Source organism: Catharus ustulatus, chromosome 1 (assembly GCF_009819885.2).
Source record: "Catharus ustulatus isolate bCatUst1 chromosome 1, bCatUst1.pri.v2, whole genome shotgun sequence".
NCBI lineage: Eukaryota > Metazoa > Chordata > Aves > Passeriformes > Turdidae > Catharus > Catharus ustulatus.
Window position 1 is genome coordinate 9747598 of NC_046221.1, and position 23897 is coordinate 9771494.

Below are 23897 nucleotides of genomic sequence, written 5' to 3' on the forward strand. Positions count from 1 at the left end.
ATAGAGAATCCATCTGGAAATTCAATCAATTTCCCAATAATAATATTATGAGGAATTATTACAATGCTTTGCTGCCTGATGTTTATTACAGCATTCCCTTTGAAATTTTTTGTAAATTCCTTGCAGCTTCCTGAGTTTTTATCAGCAGAGAACTGTGTTGTTCTCTACCATATGTACACCTACCAGTTTGCAACTTTCCTGAATAGCATTAGAAAAATAGTTTTAAATATAAAAATGATTATGTAACACCAGCTCTGTTGATTCATTTTCCAAGTACAATTCTTTCTATTTTTGGTATTTCACAATTTTTCTGCTTATTTCACACACAGATTTCAGTACTAACACTGTGGTTTATTTTTCTTTTAAAAGTCACACAAATTGCTTAGACTCTAAAACTGTAGGCACACCACGTTTAGCTTGATCTTACATAATGCATAAGAAAGCATACGCAGTGCTTTTTTTTCCCCTAAAAATAAATTCAACTCTTCTTGAATTGGCACTTGGGCAGGATTCCCTAGATCTCTAAAGAGTTATGGGGGAAAGCAGGAAAAACATGTCTGTATATCTGTCCCAACACCTTAGAGTTGAGCTAAAGGCACATTCAAAGGCAACAACATTTCCAAAGTGAATGCAATATTGTTGTCACCCAGAAGGGAAAACAGTCATATAAATTACTGAGAGGAAAAGTAGCATGACCTATAGCTAGGAATTGAAACATGGAGATGATAAATGTTTCCTTTCATGTTAAAAAATGAACAAAATTAGAACTACTCCAGCACAAACAAGAGGCTATAAAACATGCAAATACAAGAAATAAAATATTTGGATTTATGTCTCAATGTTAAAAAAAAATTATTAAGTGCAGGAATTGAGCAGAAAATGTATTATCAAGATTTCCCTGAGTGACACACGTGTATAGGATGTCAAAATCTAATTATTTTAATTTTTTTTTATTCAGGATCAAGGAAATAAAGTGGACTTTTTAAGTTCAGCAATGTAGCATATTTAAAGTTATTATTTCAATAGTAACTGTAATTAGTTACCTACTACTAGCTAACCATGGCTTTTGATTAGTATGCCTGGTAAATTTATGAGATATTTCAACCCCCCACATTATTTTTATTAAAGTTAATAGAGTGTTAATAAATTATTTTTTTAAATAGATATCTTGAAGTGATTACATTGCCATATGCTGAACATAATGCAGCTATTAACTAAGACAAATAGGTAAATAAACAAATATGTAAATGAAATCTATTACTTGTGAATTACACATAATACATATCCTACATGACATGTAAGATCAAGCAATACACAATCTATTTGTCCCAGTACTCTTTTCAAATCCAGTAATTTCAATCAGTCTCATTGTGTAAGTTCCACTTTGGTTAACTTGTCACGGCATTCTCTTCCAATTCCATCAGTGTAAGAAGGCTGGTAGTGAAAGGACAATTAGACTTGAATATTACAATTGATTTTAAACATGTGATTCCTTACAGAATGCAACAAAAACTAAATTGGTGATAATGGACCAAAACTATTTTATCTTATCCAACATATCATCTTTAACTTGGATAATATAAAAAGCTTTCAAATAAGGTGTCTGAAATATAGTATGACAGATGTGGAATTTTTTTTGTTCCTACATTAGCTTTCATCTTGACCATAAATGTTCAAAAACTGACACAAATGCTGCTGTTAATTAAGCCCATCCTTGTACAGCCAATCAGTGATATCTGTAAGAGGTGTAGTCAAGCTGCAGATGATATCAGGATACATCAAAGCTCCAAGCACATGAAGATGGCTTCATGCCAGGCCAGCTTCAGTCTGGTAGGGATCTTTAGCTCAGGCAATGTGTCAGATTCGAGAACAGCTCTGTTCCAGAAACAATTTTGCCTCTTTTGTGTAGCATCGCAACTGGAAAAATAAACAGTGAGACTGGAGTTAATGCTATGCAAAACAGTGTATTCCTGGAAACTGGAGCTTGGGAAAAAGTTGTACAGAGCCACAACTGGTGACCAGCTCTGGCCTAACATGGCTTATTAGCTTCAGTGAAGTACTAATGATAACACATTCTCTCTCTCAGAAACATCTGGATGTCTCTGCTGTGCACAGGGACAGAATGTACACTGGCAAGGCTTGTTAAGCCCAGAAGTGCCACATGAATCATGGAACCAGTCCCGTTCCAGCACTACCTTGGAGCTAACAAGCCAAGTTTGACCATGGAAGGCTTTGACACAAAGTGCAGAGGCAAAGTAGTTCTGCACTAATTAGCTCAAAGGCAGTGCTGGACCAAAACAGCTTAAATCTGGCTTGTCATGAGCTAACTTTTTTTTAAAGGCACTTGAACATCTCAGCATGCTCTTAATGCATGCACTTCTCTTATTCATGTACGTTCCCTGTCTTGGAATGATACTTATTTCCACTTATTTTTAAACACAGGATTTTTTCCTTATTATTTTCTATGCTGGCATTTAATATGATGTGCAGGGTAATTATTATTTCCCTAAAATTATAGCATTCATCATGTATCCATATAAAAGTTCTAGTTCTGTAGTTATTTAATAGCAAAAGGTACTTCTTATTTCCTCATAGTCCCAGCAGGTTTTCTGGCAAATTATGTTTCTCCAGTCACAGCATCCTCATAAAATAACAATAGATACTATTTCAGTCCAAAATCAAATATAAGTTTTGAGCATTTATTCTACATAGACATAAATTATTTCCTACATTACACCAACACAGATCTGTGTGAGATAAATTTGATGTACACTTGGAAACTGACATTAAAGCTTTTTATTTTCCACAAAGTATGCAACTGGTGCAAACTCACTCTGTTGTTTAGAATTAGTTAAAGAACATGGAGCTAAGTTTCCTTTGGCAGACTCTGTGCTTAATCAGGCATACACTTTTCATGAACCATAATGCTGGTGTAAACACATGTCATGTCATATGTCATAAACATATGTCAGTTTACTCACAGGTAAACTTTTAGGATAAACCTCTATTCCCAGTTGTGCATTAAAATGTAAAGAGAGAACAGCGAAGAAAAAAAAAAGCATTTGTATCTCAGTCTACATCTATACTTGCTAGACTTAGTTCTGAGTGAGTTTTTTTCTTACCAGCTATACCCACAAGGAACTCAGACATGCAAGTACTGGCCATAGGGTATCAGACCAAAGATCCACCTGCCCACAATGTACAGTTTTCAACAAACACCCCAGAATACCTTCAAAATTCTGCCTGTACAAGGTCCTCTGATCACTGTGGGTAGCCTGCACCACACAGCCAGCAGTGCATGGCCAGGGACATAGAAAGGACAGGGAAGCTGGAAAGGAACAAAGGATCCTGGCTGCTGTAGGGTCTACTTCAATCCTCATCATATCATCTGCAAGGACAGCACCTCTGGGTGACCTCAACTCATTCCTTAGACAGCTTCACGGAGCACCAGGCATTGGGGTTTCTCTGCTCTGCGTCCCCCTCTTGAGCTTGGTATTTTCTTTACAATGCCCAGGGAGAAAAGAAACAGCATAACCTTCTTGTTAAGACTCTCCCATCCTCCAACTGTTTTCAGCTCCATGGATTTCCTGAGCCTGTTGTTATTAAGTCTTTGTTCCCTTCCCCCAGCTTCCTAAATTAAATGCCTTGCTGAGATTTTTACTGCAAAGAAAACTGTGTTGCTAAACTTCATTCTGATGAAAAATTTACACTAATTTTCTGCATTAATACTTCTGTGATCACAACACAGCAGACCTGCCTCTCAGGAAACACATTCAAATTATTTTTGTTTCAGTGCAGCTGGGAGTGGAGCACACAGTGAAGTGGGTTGGCACCACCAGCAAGACAGCTATCTTACAAAGGCAGATAAAGACTTGAGCTTATAGTGGGTGGGTTTGGTTCAACCAGAAAGATGGTAGCAAGCCTTGGAGAAGCAAGGATGTGCATTCATTAGCCTAACACAAGTTCTGCAATGGAGAGGACACAACACTCCCTGTTCTAGGGCAGCATTCAGTGGATGATTTCATGGTACCAAGCCCAGTACCTGGAACCCACCAGCAATGATGTATTTATTCACCTGCAAGTTTGATGGTCATACCACTGAAGCAAGAGAATGGCAGAAGATCGTGGTAAGAATAAAAAGCCACATACAAACGATTGTGTTCTCCAGTATTAGAACTCAAAATTGATCTTTTGAAAAGGAGGATGAGAGGAGTACCATTTAAAAGGAACATGGAGGCGTATTTACCAGTCTGCATGGCACTAGGCAGCGTTGGTCATCTCCCGCCTGGAGATACCTGGGGGACATACCTGGAGGAACATGGTAACAGCCAGGACACAGGGGACTCATGTCCCAGCCTCAACATGTGGTCAGCTCAGGGATTTCCCAAGTCATGTTTGTGTGTCTTCAACCTGAAAAGGATTTCCTTCCCATGAAACTGCCTGCTATCCCCTTTAATTCACGGCAGTAGATTACATTCCTGGTCTGGATGATGCTAATTCTGTGCTTCTTGTTTATGCAGCTTCTTCTCTCCGCTCCAAGTCCCTTTCCAAGGGAAGCAGTGCCTACAAATTGTCTCTTTACCCACCAGTGCAGCACTACCAGCAGAAGCACCCAGCACAAATGCACACCGATGTATTCTTATGGCAAGTACTTTCTACTCGGAAGGAAGTAACTTTATCATGCTTTCTTTCTAACACTGACGCAGTGGTGCGTTTTCTCTCCCCACAACCACGTAAGCAAGAAGGCGACTTGAGCCCTCACCATGAACCTTTCGGACCAGCAGATCCTTTCCCAGGCGAGCCCTGCAGGCCGGGAGGTGCCGGTCGTGCCCCGTCCTTGGCCGGGCCCTTCCCGGCCGGGCGGAGGAAACGCGGCCCCGCGGCCTCGCACCGCCCCCCGCCCTCGCCCCGGGGAAGGGGGGCTGCAGGCGGCCTGAGCCCGCTTTTTGTTGGAACAAACATTTCCCCGAGCCGATGTGGAAACTCGCCGCGGCCGGGGCTGGGGGAGGGGGGATTTCCTTCCCATTGTCTGCCGGGCTCGGCGCTCCCGGGCCCCGCTCGCAGTGAAAGTGAATGGCCGGGAGGGACCCGCCGCAGGGCTCGTGTTAGACACCAACTACTGCGGGCAAACGCAGCACTCGGGGCTGGCCCAGCCCGGATAGCCCAGCTTCAAAGCTGGGCACTGACGAGCATTAAAAAGTCTTCACAATGCACACAAAAATAAGTCAAAGTGAGACAAAAATGCTTCCTTTTAATCGTTCTGCGTGCATCCTGAAGGCTATAGAACGCAAACAGCTTCTCAGGGGACCTAATGAGGATATCAAAACATGCTAAAACTGGGGCCATGAACACCCATTTATGTGTTCTACTCCTGCCTTTCTACACTTGATTTAATTCACTGCCCACCAGCTCAGACAAGGTAACGTGGCTACGATTGCAGACACTCCCTACATGTTTGCTTTAGGATACCTTGTTCTTTCCAAAATCAAATATTTGTATCCTGAAACAAATATTTGGAGCTGGTCCAGACTAGCCTTTATAAATATGTTAAGTATGGGAGATTGTTGGCAAGTGGTAGACTCCAAGTAAAAACCTGTATGGTAGGCAAGCCATAAGGCTTCTGCCCTCCATGTGCTTCCAGGCTGGTGAAACTGCAGCCCAAGTATTTATTTGACAGCTCTCTATGGGTCCTGTGAGAGATAAAGGCCTAAAACCTCTTTATACTGAAGATAGCTGAACTTCTGCCTTAAATAAATATTTACATAGGTAAGGAGAAGGCACTGCAGCACAGCAATAAATCTTTCACTGGAGAAGCTGAGACTGGCTTTGGAGCTTTGTTTTGGAGTTGTGGCAAATCCCCCCAGCCGATCCAGTTGTTAGGGACACCTGGTTGTTCAGGGTGAAGAATTAAAAATGGTTATGTGGCTGCTAGCTACGTTTGTCCTCTAATTCTGGATGAAAAAATCAGTGTGCCTTAACCATGTCAGTTTGAGCAGAGCTGTTGGCTTGACTGCATGGTAGAAACAGCAATAATTGTAACCCCAACACCAATTTCTTTTTTCCCCCCCTATATATAAATACAGCTGAGATGCAATTTGAACAGAGAAGGTTTCAAAGAAAGCTAAGACAGGCAAGCCAGCAATATCCCATGGAAACTTGACATATATTTCTTTTCTATCAAACTTCTTTTGAAAATGACACTCCTTAAAAAAATTACACTCAATGTAACAAATAAATGCTTACTACAAAGTAGTCTTTTTTTAATGATATTGATGGTAAATCCCTTTTCACTTTAAAAATTACCTGTAAATTTAATTTGCTTTTTTTATTAATACAAGCAATATAATGCCTTTAATAAATTACAGTACCACTACTGGGTATCTGCCCAATGCCTCAAGCACTCTTTGAAAGCAGACTACCAGCACTTTCTTTCCTACCTATTTATTTTAGATAATGTAAAATGTTCTTTCCATATTTAAATGCATAATAGAAGTAAGACTTTATCACAGCTGTGCAACTAATCAGTATTTGCATTTTATTTTTGAAGTGGATGTAATGTCCTGATGCACCAGTCTCAAAGAAACTGTGTGGGTTTAGACACTATTAGAAATTTTATTTACTGGACACACTGGAGAAACTTTCACTGTTCAGGGTGCAAACTCAGTTTAATCTTTGACTGACCAGGCACAATGGATGCATCTTTTTCAACATCAGCACTACTATTTCCTTCTACTATTTTAGTAATATTAATGACTACTCATATGACAATTTTTTTTTTTTTTGCATGCATAAATGCTTACAGTATATTTTAATAAAAGTAAAATTCTAGTCAAGTTAATTGGTTGTGGAGCATGTTACTTACTCATTTAATAATTCCTAAAGAATTTCAGAAACTTTAGAACATTTATTACTATTTATCTCACAGTCCATAAAAAATATAAAATGTACATGTTTTCTTGTTACTTACATATATAGATATTTTCGTATAAAGTTATGCATTTTGTATTAATATGAATTTCCCTACCCTGCTGTGCAGGTATGGCTAACAGTTGGACTCAATGATCACAAAGGTCTTTTCCAATCAAATTGATTCTATGGTTCTGTGATCTACAGCTCACGATGCATTGGCAACTCTGAGACAGACCGTTGATTCTCCATATTTTAGTTTCTGTTGCTCAAGGTGAGTGTCTACTTTCAAAAACATTATCTGTCATTTCTCCAAGTTGGACTTCATGACAGGAGGAATTTTCATGTATCAAGGCCAGATAAACACCACATTTTCCCTCTGCAACAACGGAGGGTCCAGACCTAAGAGTATGACAAAATGCATACATAATAAATAGTTAAAGATCCGTTTCAAATGTATTATTAAAAAAAAATAATAAAAGAAACAAACAGCAACTCCAGCAGAGACCACTAGAGTTCTCCTTCTCCCAAATATCCCTAGCACCATCCTAAACCCTGTTTACCCCAGAAACCTGAACTGTGGACAGACAGAAGAGGAGAGAGAGAGAGAAAATTCAGACACAATAAAACTCTGAGGGGAAAAATATGTGGAAGGAGGAGGCAGCAGCGGCCTGGGGAAGGGATTGAAAAGTTTCCCCTGGCTTAACTTCTCCCCCCCTGCAGCAGCAGAAGCAGCGCCAGCAGCACAAGGTGAGAGAGACTTTTAAGTCTGGGGAGGAGGGGTGTGTGTGCGGGAGGGGGGGTGAATTTACAGCCCTGTGGATATTTCTGTGTCTGCCTCCCTGGCTTTGGGGTGCGAGAGACGCCGTGTCTCATGCTGGGTGGATTTTTTTTTTTTAATATGATGGAGGATTATAAACATGGCGCCTTAAAAAAACTACAAAATCATGTACACACTGTTCCAAGGAGATGGGGGTGAGGGGACAGGGGAAGGGCTGGGCACCAGGGGAGGGGGCAATCCTTCCCCGCGGGGTGCCGTACGAGGAGGGGGGAGCAATTATACTTAATAATAAAATGTGTGGGGCTGCGGGGGGGAGATGGAAGGCGGGATTTTTTTATTATTATTATTATTTCATTTTTCGGAGTGGGCAGGATTATCTGGCAGCCCGCTTGGAAAGCGAGGAGGAGAAGGGGACGGCGGCGGAGCGCGTGTGATTATTAACGGCGATTATTTTTGTCCCCACACCTTCCCCGGTCGAATTTCGGCTGGGAGGCGGCCGCGGGTCCCCCGTGCCCCCGTGCCGAGTACAGCCAGCCCCGGGCCGGGGAGGGAGGAGGTGGGGTGGGGAGAGGGGCGCTCCGGGGAGAATCGCCGCTTCCAGCGCTCCGCGCGGGCCTGCAGGGCGCGGGGGAGCCGGGGACTCGCGTGAGAGGCGAGGCCGGGCAGGGTGTGGTGCAGCCCGGCCTCAGCCCCGTCACCCCCCAGCCCCGCTTTCTCCCACACGCGGGGCCACCGCTTTGCTCCCCACTCTCCCCCGCTTTCCTTTCGCTCACACACCCCCGCCGCCGCCGCATTTCCTCGCTGGGGAGGGGGATGCCTGCTTGGAGGACGGGTCTTGGCCCGAGTAATGGCAGCTGCTCGACAGCGCCGAGGCTCCACAAGAGAGAGACGGCGGGGCCCCCGCAGGCCGGGCGAGGGGCCATGGCTGCCGTGCCCGCGGGGGGCAGGGGAGGGGACGGGGAAAGGGTGAACTCAGAGCCCCAGCTCTCCTCCCCCGGCGGCTGCGGGCGGTGCCACCCCCGCGGCCGGGACGGCCTCGCCGTCCGGCGGGGCACCGGGAGCCCGGCATCGCCTTGCCCCCTGGCACAGCCCCGGGGGGTTCCTCGCCTCCCTCGAGTACTCTGGGGCAGGGCCTGGGGGGTACAGGGGGCGATTTCTCCGCTCTCCGCCCCCGGCTCCCCGCGCCCTCCGGGGCAGCCTCGGGAAGGGCCCTCCCGGGGCCGTGCCGGACTCGGCGGTTCGGGGAACGCGAACTGGCGACGGGCTCGCTTTTGTTCGTGTTCCGGGGATCTTTGTGTGTGTGCACCCCCGAAGCCGTGTCTGCAGATAACTGCCCTGGGTGCACTTTGAGGGGTGTTCGCCTTCACCCCTTCCCTCGGGGCTGCTCAGAGGCCTGTCTCCTTTTTTTTTCGGGGAAAGGATGGAAGTGTAGGTGTGGGAGTGCCCGTGGTAAGGATGATGGGGAGCTTCGGTGTGCTTTCCTGACCTTCCGTGTGTTCTAGACAACAGCCCCCTTGTAAAATGCTAATGTTAAGGATTTGGGAAACTTTGTGTGTCTTTTGGGGCTTATCCTGAAACCAGCAGACTTTGGGAATTTGTTTTTGGTCTTTTGTGAACTTCACAGATGCTAGAGATGATGTGGTTTGAGAAGAGAAAAAGGAGTGAAAAAACTTCAATTGGATGCTGTTTGCTTTTATAATTTAACCTGAGATCATCTGGCATGGTCTCTGTATTGTAGGAGTAATTCTCTTTATTGTAGTTCTAAGATCTTGCTGCAATAGAAAGGAAAAAGTATGAAAAATATTTTCTTTTCCTACTTAATGCTGATATTTTTTCATTTCTCTTGCTTTTGTAGGAAATTGTTTAATATTTTAGGGGTGAATGCTGAGACAGGTGTAAGGAGAGGGGAAAATGGGAGGGGAAATGCCAGTTTGTGGTTCAGGTTGCACTCATTTGGGTTTTTCTAGTTCCTCATCCTTCAGTATGAAGGATCTGGCATCTCTCCACATTTTTTTTTTTTTAATTATCAACCACTCTTGAGTGTGCTACAGAAAGTCTTTAGGGAAGTCGACTGTTTGCTGACTAATGTTTTATATAAAAGTGGAAGTGCCCACAAAATAATTTCCAATTTTATGGGATTCATGGCATTAATTAATTCCGACTGTGGATTTATGGCCTTAAAATGCCAGCTTTTCCATGCCTAGACAAACCCTCTCTGCTTTGACCAGATAGTTGCATGGGGAAGGGAGGGTAGGGAGTGGTTCATGGGGTAGGGTAGTTCAACAGAGAGCACTTTATCTTGCTAATTGTGAGTTTGGTTTTACTGAGTGGGGAAACAAGCGACTATGTTGATGATGGCTCTGTTGGTTGTGGTGTGGATGGTGGTCTCTGCACCTGCAACTAATACTTGGTATTGAGTTCAGTAGCAAAGGTCTGAGTGAGAAAAATGACTCTTCCTCTCCACCTCATGAACTGGATAATGTGATGGAAATTGTCTTGTGTTGAACTCAACTTTGTAAGGGGAGTTGTGAGTCTCTGGATGTTGGAAGGGGGTCTTAAAACTTTGGTGATGTGCTAGAAGATACTCTTCAACGGCTTGAAGCCTTGTAGCAAACATTTTACAGGGTAGTTCACCTCTGAAGGTGTTGTTTGTTTCATTTTTTAACTCTAAGTAAGCAAGCACTTGGCAGCTATTAAATATAAATGTAAAAAAACTAAATTGAGCTTGTTCACCAGAAATCAAAATTCTTAATTGTTTGACATAGTCCTTCCGTAGTAGGAGCCAGCGCAATGTTTCATAACTTTTCAGGAAAAAAGCAAGCACTATTGCAGTGACAAGGATTTCATTACTGGAATTGCTGTGCACACAGTGTGTGACTGGTAGTGTGTTGTGTGTCCATACTGTTTGCAGGCAGCAGGCATTCTATGGGATCTGCTGTTCAAGTGTCTTGGTTTCCCCTGCCTTGGAGCAGAAGGGAGAAGGGACTGTTCCACATGACCTGAGGCTTCTGCAACAGAAGAGTCTGGGTCGCGTTTTTGCCTAAGGTCATCTCAAAATTAAGTGAGAAGGTGAAAGGCTGTGAAGTGTGTTTGGTATTTTTGCCTGCACATAAATAAACATGCTGGGTGCTGTTAGTGACATGGTGCTCCCTGAGCAGGTGGACTATGAATTTGGCTTCAAACTCACCTTGAAGTGGCTCAGGCTCCATCTAGACCATTGTGCATTTCTACCAGTGCGCCACAGCTTGGGGACCACTGAGCTCTGCCATCTGCAGTCCCTGGGTTTGAATAAAATACCTAAAAAGGAAATAGATAAAAGATAATATTGAAGATTTTTTTAAATTTTAGGCATCTAAATGTCTCTGTAGATGCTTGCATTGTCTAGTTAGTCTCATTTCACAAAGTTTGAGAATGAGGGGAATCATGCTTTGAAATTGAGGACCCAATTTCAGTCAGCTAAGTTTACAAATTTTGGACATACCTGTTACTAATTTTCATAGTAACATAACCTTCCACAGTCTTTCAGAGCATTTATTTCTGGAAGTGTGTGAAGACTTCAGGCAGTGTGAAACAGTCCAGGCTAAAAGTTCTGAAAGAGATGATGATGAAGATGTCTTCAGGAAATTTCTGATTTGCTTCTTAAATTACTTTTTAGGTAGATCCAGATTAGCATGTCAATAAAAGATGTCTTTTACCATAATGCAGGTTGTTACAAATGCTAACTACAGCTATAAACAAAATTAATCTGTGTAAGGTGTATGTACCTCACTCTAGTGATGAACTTGGTTCATAAAATGTGGAATTGTTTAAAATTACTGGTGAAATGCACACATGATTTTACTTTCCTGAATGAAGTAGAGTTTGGAGATTTTTTTAAAAGGTCAGAATTGTTGGAGCAATTCTTTTTCTCGTATTTATCCAGCAAATACATAAATTTGTTTTAACTCTTGACCACTGATTTTGTTAATTGCAGTGGTTTTCCTTCCATATAATAGGACTTTGTTTAGCCATTCCTTCTTTTCCATATTGTTTAGGAGGTAATGTAGGATCATGTTCTTTGTCTGCAGAGGGTTTTGTGCCTTGGTTTTTGTTGGGTTTGTTTAGTCTCAGGATGTGGTGAACACTCCCACAGTACGTGTGTAGTACCTGGAGCATGGTGCCCTTGGTAGCTGGGCAGTGCAGTGTATGTCATCTTTTATATAGCTCATACATTTTAGGCTGTCAGTGTTGCCTGTGCTAAACATTGTGAACAAAGATTATTCTTGTCAGGTTCTGGATCATTTTTCATCAGTTGAATGTAAATTTATCTCATAATTGGGTTATTGTTCTAAGGTTTAATCTTCCAGTCGCGGGAGTGCAGCCTGCAAAATAGGTAGTTTATAAGATGATGTAATGACTCCATTTTTCAGGAATTTCTTTACTTGTTATTGCTGAGAGCATATGAAATGCAAAACAAATGTGGAAACCTCCACAAACCCCTTCATTGCTGGGTGTAGTGGGGTAACTGATGGACACCAGAGTGGCTGTACATTACAATAAATGCTGTGGCCTCAAGCCTGCACAGGTGAACTCCTGTGCCACATGGGGCCATCTGGTTTCCAAGGTCTCTCCACATGCAGCTCCCACAAACACCAGAGTTGGATTGAGCCCATTTTTTTTCAGCTGTAGTATTTAAACATAATTTTATCATCTCTTTAAACCAATGTCTGCCATCAAGTAAATTGTGAAAACCTGAACTATGTCTTTTTATTTATTTCCATCATGCTGTGAATATTGAATTGTATGGGAAAAAAAAGGGAGTAAACCTAGCATTTTAGTAAGATTTCATTCATATTTACTCCTTCTCTTTTTTTTTTCTCCCTGAAATGACCAGAGTGTTTTAGTTCTGTGAGCAGGGGACAGCAGGCACTGTGGTGATACGTAATGACATCTCCATGAACCCAAGTTAAAGCTCATGGTGTCTAATTTTAGCCAGCTTTGGTAATATCCCATCAGAGCCTGATCCTTTAGCTGTACCATGTAGATAAATTGAGGGTTTTGAGTACAAGAAGACTGGTTTTGATTTTCTACCAGTCTCTCATTTTACACTTCACTAGAATGCAAAAGATGTCTCTTATGAAAATACAGAGTAATGTAATTTGAGTGTCAAGTATGTTATTGATTAAAAAGGCAGTAAAAATTTGTAATTTCAAAATTAGAAATGTGTTAAAAATATAAGTAAAATATGGGTTATTGGTGTACTTACTAACAGTCCAAATATCTTTACACTGTATTTAGTTTTAAATTCCAGGATTAAATAGTTGTGGAATAAAACATTGTGAATTCATGATTATGAGTCTTCATACAACTCTCACTTATACTATCATATAAAACTAATTCTTAACAAATAATTTTAACACCAGACACAGTGAAATTTAAAGTACTAAAATCCTCTTATTCATTAAAAAATAATTTAAACGTGCCAACAAAAATATCAGTAATATCCCATTTACCCTTTTTGTGGAAATTGCATTTTTTGCACACAAAGAACTGGTCTCACTATCCTAATTTTTTATCCATAATAGGATATTATTGATTTGAGATCTAGTAATTTTAAAAAAGAAGAGTTAAACATATTCCTTCTTACCTCTCATTTCTCCTGTGTTTGTTACTATGTTAATTATAAACTATCTTGCATTATATTCCAGTCTATGGTTTTAATGCAGCTGACTTAACCATGTTTTGGTTACAGAGTATAGGACTCTGCTAGTAGGTGTAGTACTCTAAAGCAGTGTTTTGGCAAGTGGGTATTTGTACTTTGATCCCATACACTTAGGGCATGGCATTGTTATCTGTCTTTTAAAGAGAGCTGGATGGGAGTTGTGTGCTGTGACTCACGGGACATGGCACTTAGTTTACTAATTTTAGCAGAGCGATTCTTGTCTGTCAACCTTAGGTTTTATTTGAACCTTCTGGAAAAGCGATGAAGTGAAACAAAATGGAGTTGAGAGAAAATGATTAGCAGAATCCCAAAGTAGCTAGAAATAGTACGCAGTGAAAAAGAAATTAAAAGTATGTAAGCTATGTTTATTGCTCAACAAATCTTTAAGATCTGAGAGACTGATCTGAGAGCTTTATCTTTCTTAGCACGCTACCATTTTCTGTTAAGTCTCACACAACATTTATGCATTCAGTAAGAGAGGATCTCACACTACAGATACCTGTTTGCAATTACAGATGCTTCTCAAGTCAGAAACCATGCACCAGCCAAGTCTGCACTGGCTGCTTGTGCCTTATTACTATTTTCTTGGTGTCATTGCTTGTAAAAGAAAACTTCCGAAGAGGACAGAGTCTGTGCCTTGCATAACACTGCAGTGTGTGCATTCACATGCACAAATTAAAGTGAAAATTCTGCCTCAGAATGGTGGGGAGTTTCTCCAGTTTTCCTTCTGGTTGGTTATTAATTTTGTGATCAGTGTCTTATGAGCTGTCATTGACTTCAGAGACAAGCTGAAACCCAGAGTTTATGCATAATCTCCTACCCCCAAGCAATTACTAGGATCCAGGTTCAAAATTGTGCAAAATCAAAACAAAAGAATTGCTATTTCATAAAATGTAATCACAGGCCACACAGTTGCTGATTGTTCACTGATGAAAATTGATATTCACTGCAGAAAATTCATTGTTACCCTCAGATTAATATTAATATAATGATGGAGACCTTGATCATATAAGCACTTGTTTCCCACAGGCATGAAAATGCATAGGCCTTGGAGCATACTGATGAATAAGTGTAGTTCCACAAAAATTGTTTTAAATATTAAAACCTTAAAATTAAAAACCTTTAAAAATTAAAACCTTACGTATGACACCAATATTCAAGGAAGAACACAGTCAAAATTATTTGTGCTGATATAATTTTATGTAATGCTGTATTTTTGATTCTTCTATGGAGTTACATGGCAGTGTTACATGGGCATTTTTAATGCATTTTCAATATCAACAGTATGATTTGGTTTTTTTGCACATGCTAAATTTTACATTCATGGTTGTTTCCATTGAAGTTAAGGCACTTTTCTTACCTGTTCATTAGTCTTTGAAGGAATTTACAGTGCTTATGAAAAGAACAGAGAAAATGTGGATAATATTTTTCTACTAGTGATTCCTGCCATTTTCTGTATATCTTAAATCCTGTGTGTTATAGAAAACCTTAATTACAGATAAAGGAAACGATAAAAGAAGAAATTCCTACTGTAAAAACCAATACTGTTATGAGAAGAAAGGTTTATTCTTACACCAGGAAAACTAGAAAGCAAATATGTCAGGAAACTGTATTTTAGCATAGTTTCAAAATTATGGAAATTGTGAGTATTCAGGCAGGTTAGATAATAAATTTTTTAAAATCATAGAACATAAATTAAAAACCTGAATTCTAAAAGTTATGTTGATTCATCCTGTTCTTATCATTTACCTGCAAACAGTAGGCAAATCTAGGCAATCCTTTTTGCTCCGCGCAACAAATTGTTTAGTTAGCGTGAGTAATGTTCTCCTCACCTTGTGCTTCTTTTCCTTCTTTGATAAACATTCAAAATTGCAGGAAACTTTATTTCTTTTTAATTAAAAGCAAAGAATAGTTATTAAATGTTTTCCCAGGAACCAGACTGACACCTTTTAGCTTCACGTAACTATACCTGGGAATTTAGAACGTTCCTAAAAACTGACTGCATGGACTTTTCTCAGGAAACTTCAGTGTCAGTCATCCCATCCAAGATGATATTTGGCAATACAATATGGCACACTGAATAATTTGGCATTGGCTCAAAAAAAAAAAAAAAAAGCCCAAATAAAAATAGCTTTCTTAAAACTTCTTGGTGATAGTAAAATGTGAGAAACAGTGAGAAGGGAAATAGATTTGCTAACAGATAACTCGGGGTATCTGGCCTCTTAGCAGTCTGACTAGAATGGAATATTAGGCTGTTTAAAAGCTGCCATATTAAAATATTGGTTGGTTGGTTGGTTGGTTGGGGGTTTTTTTGTGTTAAAAGAAGGTGCTTCGTTTCACTGACACAGCTTTTTGAAGGAGAGTGCTGATGCATACCTGGGAGCATTTCAGACTGACTGTGTTGGAAAGTGAGAAACATGGACACTCCCAGTCTGTAATTGTGTCTTTCAGTTTTGTAGCTTTGTGTTCATCTTCTGTTTAGACTGACCTGAAATAAATAGACTTACAGGAAATATTTGTTGTAAGAAAGATATTCTTCCATTTCCTGCACACTTTCTACTCTGCTGGCTCCCAGAAGGCTTCTTTGTAAATCTCCTAATTGGAAGCATACTCCTAACTTCTCTCTGGTTCCAGACATGAAGTTTCCTCTTGTTATTGAACTTACACCTTTTAGGAAATACAGATTATGAGTCAATCATCTCCAGGAACCTGTTTGGTTAGGGTTTTTTGTTTGTTTGTTTTTTAATTCATGCTGATATTCTTTTTCTCAATAGTTTTTAAAAGTAGTATAAAAATAACCCATTTCCCAGTCAACCAAGTATTAGTCTATGTTTCCAGCCTAGTTCCTTCCATAAAATGGAAGAACTTTTGTTCTTCACACAGGCACAGGAAATACCAATAAGTATCAACTAAAGCTGTGTGGTGGCGCAGATTCTTGGAGTACAGGTGCACCAAGGAGTGAGGAGCTGAACATGGTTTGCTCTGCCAAGTTAGTGCATAAGTAGTTACAGGATTTCCTGGGCCAATGGGAAGGAATAGTATCCAAATTTCTGCTTGGCTCTTTTTCCAGGAGAACTGTCTTTCTTGATCAAAGTAGCATGTCATGTAATGCAGAGTTGTTTTCAGCCTAAAAAGGTGTCAAAAATCAGGCAATTTTCTGAGGTAGAAAGCTACAGAATACTTGGTTTCCATACTATTCCAAACAATATTAATTTAGATTATTATGGCTCCTGTTTTTGCACATATGGGTTTTATTTGTTCAATTTTTTGAGTGTTTTAATTTCTCTTTCTTGTAATAACTGAATATTTTAGCTGTAATGTTGAAACCTACTGCTTTTTAGGTCAAGCCTGTTCTGTCCTCTCCACATGCCTTGCCGCCTCCCACTGCAGTGCTCTTTCTCTTTGCGCATTTTCCAAGAGCTTCTTCCTAGGTAGCTGAAAAGAGCCATGTTACACCTGCTTCTCTGAGAGGTTTGATGGGGATAAGAGACCTCGAGGGGTGAGTTAGTGAAAGGCTGTAGTGGTTGTCTGCTTAGTACCAGTAAGAGCTGGGAAGTGCACATGTGAAAAGAAGAAAGGGAGAGTTTGTTGTGAGATGCACATTCAGTGGAAGTCGAGGTACACCCTTGTCACAGGAGACAGGACTTTGCTGATGTCATTTGCTGCAGCTCTGTTGACTTAGTGGAGCAATATTAGTTTACACCTGCAGAAAATTTTCTCCAGAATCTCTGGGAATGAAATATAAAATGAAGTGTTTATGGGTGAGTGACAGAGAGAGTGCATGCGAGAGAGAGCATGCACGCACACACTTTCAGGCCTGATTGATTGTATGAAAAAAAAAAACCCTGGAGTTGAAAGAACATTATTTTAAATTAACATTCATTATCTTCACGCGTGAGATAACAGTTCACTTTGGACCAGATCCTAACACCATTATATTTCCTGAGCAAAGACTGCTTTTTTTTTCTTGAGTGAGGTTATTCAGTGTGAGAATGGCAAAATGTAGTCAGATCTTTGACAATTAAAATATATGGTTTAGTCACTATATGTTAGAATAAAGCTGTGTTATTTCTGTCAGGAAAACATGGGTTTTTTTCTTTTTAAGAAAACCATTAAAAAGAAATGGTTACATTTTCTTTGAAATGTGAACTGAAAAGTAAGGTACCTTTTTTTTTTTTTTAGGACTCATCTTATGCCTGGAAAAGCTTGCAGCCATTTTAATTCATGCTGCATTCATTGATCCAGCAGTTAAATCGTTTAATCACTGTGCAGCTACGTTGTCTACCTATTGGACACTGTTAAAGTGTTCAGTAATATGCTTTGGGTTATTGGCTTCTAAATGTCACTTTTGGAAAAAAAAAAAGGAAAAACAAAAAGCAAACAAACTATGAACACTCCAGTTAACTGATGAACATTATAAGGGAAAACACAATATGAATTCATGGTTTTATCACTTTTTTGTTCTGTACCTAATATAAGTAGAAAAAAACACATCATAGCGAACAAAGGAAAAAATCTGATTTTGATATTGTTTGGCAGTTCTTTTAAATACAGAGTTTTGCAACATTAAGTCATCTAATTAGGCAGCAGCTTGTATGAAATATTTTCATAACAGACATAGTTTGAGAGCATGTAAATGAAAGCCACATTTTAAAATTATAACCCCAAATAACTTTCTGAATTTAAATATTACTCTGAAAATGGCTTATTCTGTAAGTATAATCATGTGAAAGAAAGTGGGAGAAGTTTGTATTTTATGTCAGTGTCAACTAGAAAACTTAATACCTTGGACTTAAATGCCGCAACTATAGAAACCCAATAATCAAAATACATAACAAAGGAAATAAGCATAGCAGCAGCTGATAGTGGCAGTGAAAAGCAGAGGAAAATGTTGTGATGCTTTTAAGTGTCCTGTATTTTCTGAGAGGAGCTACTCACAATCAAATAAATCTCCTCTTGGTATGCAATAGGCAAGCATCTTGTCCAGAGAGAGATGGTAATTTCTTTGGCAGTGATGCACTTGGCACCAATGATTTTTAAAGGGTCACCCATGTGCTTTTCAGTTATTTCCCTGCAGAGATGGAAAGAGAAGTTCATGTTGTTGTGAGGTGCTGTTGTCTGTCTGAGTGCAGGTGGAACAAGAAAGTTGTGTTTCATATGAAGATGGGAACTGTATTTCCCTCTTGTTCCATGAAGGCTCAGAATCCAGACATGCCAGTTCCATCTGTTTGTGCCTGGATCCCTTTCCTATTTCCTTGTGCTTTCCTGATCTACACTGAAAGCTTCATCAGATGAGAAGTTATGATCATGTTAAATATCTCCCTGTACCTTCAACAGAGAGACTCTAAACAGAGGAGATGGTCAGTTGTTCATCTTATTTGGTGTTTTCTTAATTAGAGAATTTTTCAGTAGTTTCACTCTCTGACTTCTAATAGCTCCTCTGCTTTATTATGTTAGATTATTGCAATTTTGGTACAGCTTCTTCTTATACTTTCATCTGGGCATTCTGGGATGTCATTCTTTTTTTGAAGTAATGTCATGATAGATGTACATGACGAGTTTGACAGCAGAGGAGGAATTTGACTAAAGGTTTAACAAATGCCATCCCACTGCTGAGTTAGACCTCAGTGAGGCAGTTTTAATGGGGATCTGATACTTTTGCTCTCCTTGTTTTGGAAGAACATTGAAAGGGCTGCAAACTCAGACGAATGTGCTGTGTCCTTGCTGTGTATTTCTTTACCAGTAAATAGGGAATTCAGTCATGGAAGGCAACTCAGTGAGGTTAAAGAAAGAAAGGTGCTGAAATCAGCAGCATGTCAAAGGAAAATGAGAATTCAGTGACAATAAAAGCAAAGTGTCAGTGTTAATGCAACATACTTTCAGGTTTTGAAGAGCTGAAGATGCCTCTTAAAAGCGGGTTTGGGTGGCTGAATTGCAGTTTAGGAGCTGTCAAAGGACAGGCTGTTAAAGAAGGTTGAAGTCCTTGCAGGAGAGCAAACAAGCATCACTTGAGCTCAGCCCGTTTTGGTAGCTGTGGTGACCAGATGTTTATCAAACAATATATGAAGTGCAATATTGCAGTGGGTATCAAACCTTTTCACATGTGAGTTGCTAAATTGAAGAAACAAAAAGAGCTCTTGACAGCTTGAAATTACAGCCCTAGTTTCCCACCTTTCTTCCGAGTTCCTCCGAATTAATGACATTAACTGAGTTGCCAGAGCGGGTGGAGAGCTGCTGGGAGCTGCTGTGGCAGGAACCCCACATCGGGCAGAAGTGCTGATTTACAGTCGCTTTGTCTTGAATTTAAATGATGACCTTCACTTCCTGCGTCTCAGACTACAGCAGGCTGCAGTGGAGGTAGCCTGGAGAAGGTGTTTGCTAATGAGGCTCTAGCACCTTAGATGGCTATGCTGGATAATCACGAAGTGATAGATGATGTGGTGTTGTGTTTTGAAATTTCATTTAAAGTGTATATTTATGTACTTATAATTTTGACCTATTCAAGCCATTTGTATGGTCTGATGGTGTTTTCCACAAGACTGGGGATGTTGCCCTGGCTGAATTCCAGTTTGGTTGATTACATTCTGAGTACCTACATTTCTGTAAAGTTTCATCTGGATTTTGTTAGTGTTGTTTATTTAAATAGTAATGCATATGTACTTGAAAACTTATAAAATCACAGCACAGGATTAAAAAAGTTAGGAAAATCCCTACTCCAAATTACATTTGGTATTTGTGCATGAATAAGTATAGTGTGGCATGATACAGTACAGGAAAAATATGAAATGGCATATTCAGTAATAACATTCATAGCAGAGGTAGGTTTTCAGGGTTTATGAAATAGGTTAAGTTGTTGAGTAGTGTACACTGTTAAACATATGATGTATTGTGTAGCAGGAATGGATATAATTCACTGGTAGGGGAAATAATGCTTGTTTGTATTGTAGTTAAACTGTATATATTTTTGCAAGGTTATCAGGCATGGATTTTACATGTGTGTCAACAGGGGAGTGGGAGCCAATTTATGTGGTGATGTCAGAAGGACTTAAACAATCACAGATATGCACGTGGTGATCCTCTGCTGGCACAGAAACATTTCTCTTCTGCATACAAAGGCACATTTTCTCATGTACCACTCAGTCTCTCAGAATCCTGCTTAAATTATAGTAGGAAGCACTTACTGTTTGTTACTGTAGAGTAAAAGCTAGGTGAAAAAGAACCCAAGCCACATCCTGTTGTGGAGAGTTATTTTGCACAAATATGAATTTCACAGCTGCAAGCTTGCTCTTAAAATTGATTGATATTAATAGTCAATATTAACCTGGAATGGATTTCCAGAGGAGATCAAAACAATCCAGTATTAGAACATACTGCATAACCAAAGCAGTCTAATATTTACAAGAATTGTCGCAGTGTTCTTCCAAAAATAACTTGTCTGTTTAGAGATGCTTCATCCACGGTGCATATGTACCCCATTAGACAAAGATATTAGAAGTAGATGGGGAAACAGCTTTCATTTTTAAAATGATTTCTGGAAAAATGCTTTTGACTAGTACTTGTGAGTGAAATCATACCCAACTCAAATAGATTGTTCACAAAAAGAGGTTTGGGGTTTCTTTGGTTTTCTAGAAATGGGAAGAAATATTTTGAAGATATTTTAGACTTTCCATATTAACACTGATGTGTTTTATTGTTAGTAGTTCTTTTTGCATAACTTCATTTCTAGTAAAGATAGTAAATAATGTATTTATTTATGTAATGTACTATGTACTTACACAACAGAAAAATTTACGACAATGTATGGGATTCTGAAAACTGCTCTTCTTTTAGTTTTGGTCTGTCCAATGGCTTGTCCTTATTTTTGGCAATAATTTTTTCTGTGTTACTCAACTTAAATAATTGTACCTGTTTCTTCTGTATCAAGCCTAGTGAAAATGCCATCACAAGCCCTTGTGACAGCAGCCAGCCTGTTGTGTGTAAGTGAAGGGGATGAAGTCCCATCTGTCAGTGCTCTGAGACAGACAAGTATCTTACCCACTTTAGAGTCTGTCTAGTTTTTGTCATCAGTGGACTTTTTCCTATTAAAAAAAAAATCAGAAATAAGGAACAAGGAAAGCCATCCAGCACCCACATGCTGCACATTATGAAAATAAGATCCATGTGACTTCTTACCTTTTATATTTTTTCCTCCTCTATCATTTATTAAAGCTGTTATGGAATATCTGCTTAAGGCTAAAAGAGTTTAAGTTCTCACTTAGCCTCATTAAGGTCTTGGGCTTGGTGTTTACCATTTCTGCTTTCATCAAGGCCACTTCCTGAGAGGCTTTTGCAGGAGACACATATGTTCTTATTAATAACATTCTTCATTTTCTGTCTCAAATCATGGTAGAATTGTACTTTTTAATCAGCAGGTTTTCTTTAAACTCCAAATTTTATTGCTGGTGTTCTACCTCTAAAGCAGAATTTTTTATTTTATACTTTTATGTTGTGGGTTGTCTCCTTCTATATTCATACATTTAAATGCTTCAGGCTATTCATTGTGTGTTTTCTGGGGGGTTTAACAGTTCAGACATTTCCACACAGACTGTCGAAGTCAGTTGGAGACTGTGTCAAAATCTGCTATCCGACTGCTAAGATGAATCTCCCACTGTCACTACAGAGAACTTCTCCAGAGCACAAAACATTGTTAAGAAATAGTTGAGGTACTGGAGGTGATGTTATCTGTAGCTCCATCAGTAGCTTTGCCTTAGTGCTCTTAGAATGGTTTCTATAAAAGACTCCATGCCCTCAGGTGCTTAGTGGCCAGGTGTAGCTGTTGAAGTCACATGTTAAACTGTACTAGTGCCCATAAAATAGAAAAGGAGTTGATTTACCAACAGGCAACTTTTAAAAAATATCTTTAATTCACATAAACATTTTCTATTTTGATTACTTTGTTCTCCCTCAGAGTTTTTAAAATTTATCTGAGTTTTCTTTCTCCAGTTGGGAGGAAACCAAAAGTAGCACAGTCAGTACCTTATATTCTTATTCATTGCAAAGATAAAATACTGGTCTTAACTGAAAGGACATATATGTAGTCCAGTAGTTTGAATACACATGAAGAGTTCATGTCTCAAAGAATTCTGGTTATTGGTGAGCAATCTCTCTTTATTTTAGCTGTAAATTTAAACTTTGAACAATGAACGTGCTTAGACTAATGATGTGCTTATTAGGTTAAAAAAAGAACAAGATTTTAATAGGAAAAAATTATCACAAGACAAAACAGCACATGATCTCATTAGCATTTATGGATTGCTGAACTGCAGTTTAAAAGTCACATTTCTGTCTTAAGAAGTTTTCCACAATAGTCATACAAGCAAAATTAAATAGTGTTGTTTTAGTTTGTTTACTTGGGGTCAAATTTGCAATGATCAGAGTGATTAAAGTTGCAGTTGTCTGCAAAGGCAGCACTAATTAACTGCAATTCATGTTAGTGGGACTCTGAATAAATGTTGGTTCTGAAAGTCTCATCACGTATGGACATCATATCTGTTTTCAGACATCTTTGAAAATCTGGCCCTTAGGACGGATTACTTCTTTCCTACTCTTAGTTCAGTGGTTTTCCCTTAGCAGTTCTCCATTTTACTCTGCTCGGGAAGGTCCATCAATTTTAAACAGCATTTTGTAGTAATTTCTGTATCTAAGAGTTTATACTTGTCAGGAGGGATAGATTTACAGAAGAGATTTGGCCCTGGCTTTCCATTCAGTATTTTACTTCTTTGCTCTAATAACATAAATAGTTCTTAGGATGATTCTTTGTGTCCATAGATGTTTAAGTGCTGCAGAAAAGGGATTAGTGTAATTAGTTTTGCATTTGGAAATGGTAGTGTAAAGATATGCAGTGACTTGCCTGAAGTTAACTAGCACAGGAGGCAACTACCAAGTTAGGAACCCTGGTGCTCAGTCTGCTTTCTTCAGCAAATGGAGTTTCAGAGAGCTTGATCTATCCACACAGAATAACCAGATGAGAATCTTCTAAATGGAGTGATTTGGTACTTACACAGTGTGAGTCATGTTCTGGGATGCTGGCAGTGTTTTTTTGTGATATTTCCGTTTCACATTCAGCTTCAGGGGCTCAGCGGGGGCCTTTGGTCTGGTTACCATATGAAGTTCATCAGGGGTGACAGGGGAAAGCAGCTTAATGTGCTCATGTTATTTTTGTCTATAGTAGAAATTTGTGATGGGGACTGTTTCTGTTTTGCATAAAGTCACCAAAATAGTGCATTGACTGTAAGCTAACTGGAGGTGCTCAGGACTATTTACAGCAAAATTGCCTGGACAGTGTTAGTTATTGAGTGTAATTATTTTGATCTCTCAGAGAGCAAAGCATAAAAACCACTTATCAGACTTCCTAAATTGCACACCCTGTTAATTGTGGTGCTGAAGTTGGGTACCTTCGCTAGGCCTTCCAGACTCAGCTTTTTGTGTAATGGTTCTCCGACAGCAAAATGAAAAAAAAAAGAAACAAAA

The 23897-nt window shown here is 39.6% G+C and overlaps 1 protein-coding gene across 5 annotated transcripts in view; it reads left to right on the top strand.

Moving 5' to 3' along the window:
• The first annotated feature begins 7431 nt into the window (after positions 1-7431).
• The window catches only part of ZMYND11 (zinc finger MYND-type containing 11), a 104291-nt gene continuing 87825 nt past the window's right edge, over positions 7432-23897 (top strand). For 3 of the 5 annotated variants that reach the window (XM_033052052.2, XM_033052068.2, XM_033052061.2), the window contains exon 1: positions 7433-7656. The gene's annotated coding sequence lies outside the window, so the exon portion shown is untranslated. Of the gene's footprint in view, positions 7657-8915; positions 9137-23897 lie in introns of those variants that run through there. The other 2 variants (XM_033052033.2, XM_033052043.2) reach the window with 2 other exon arrangements.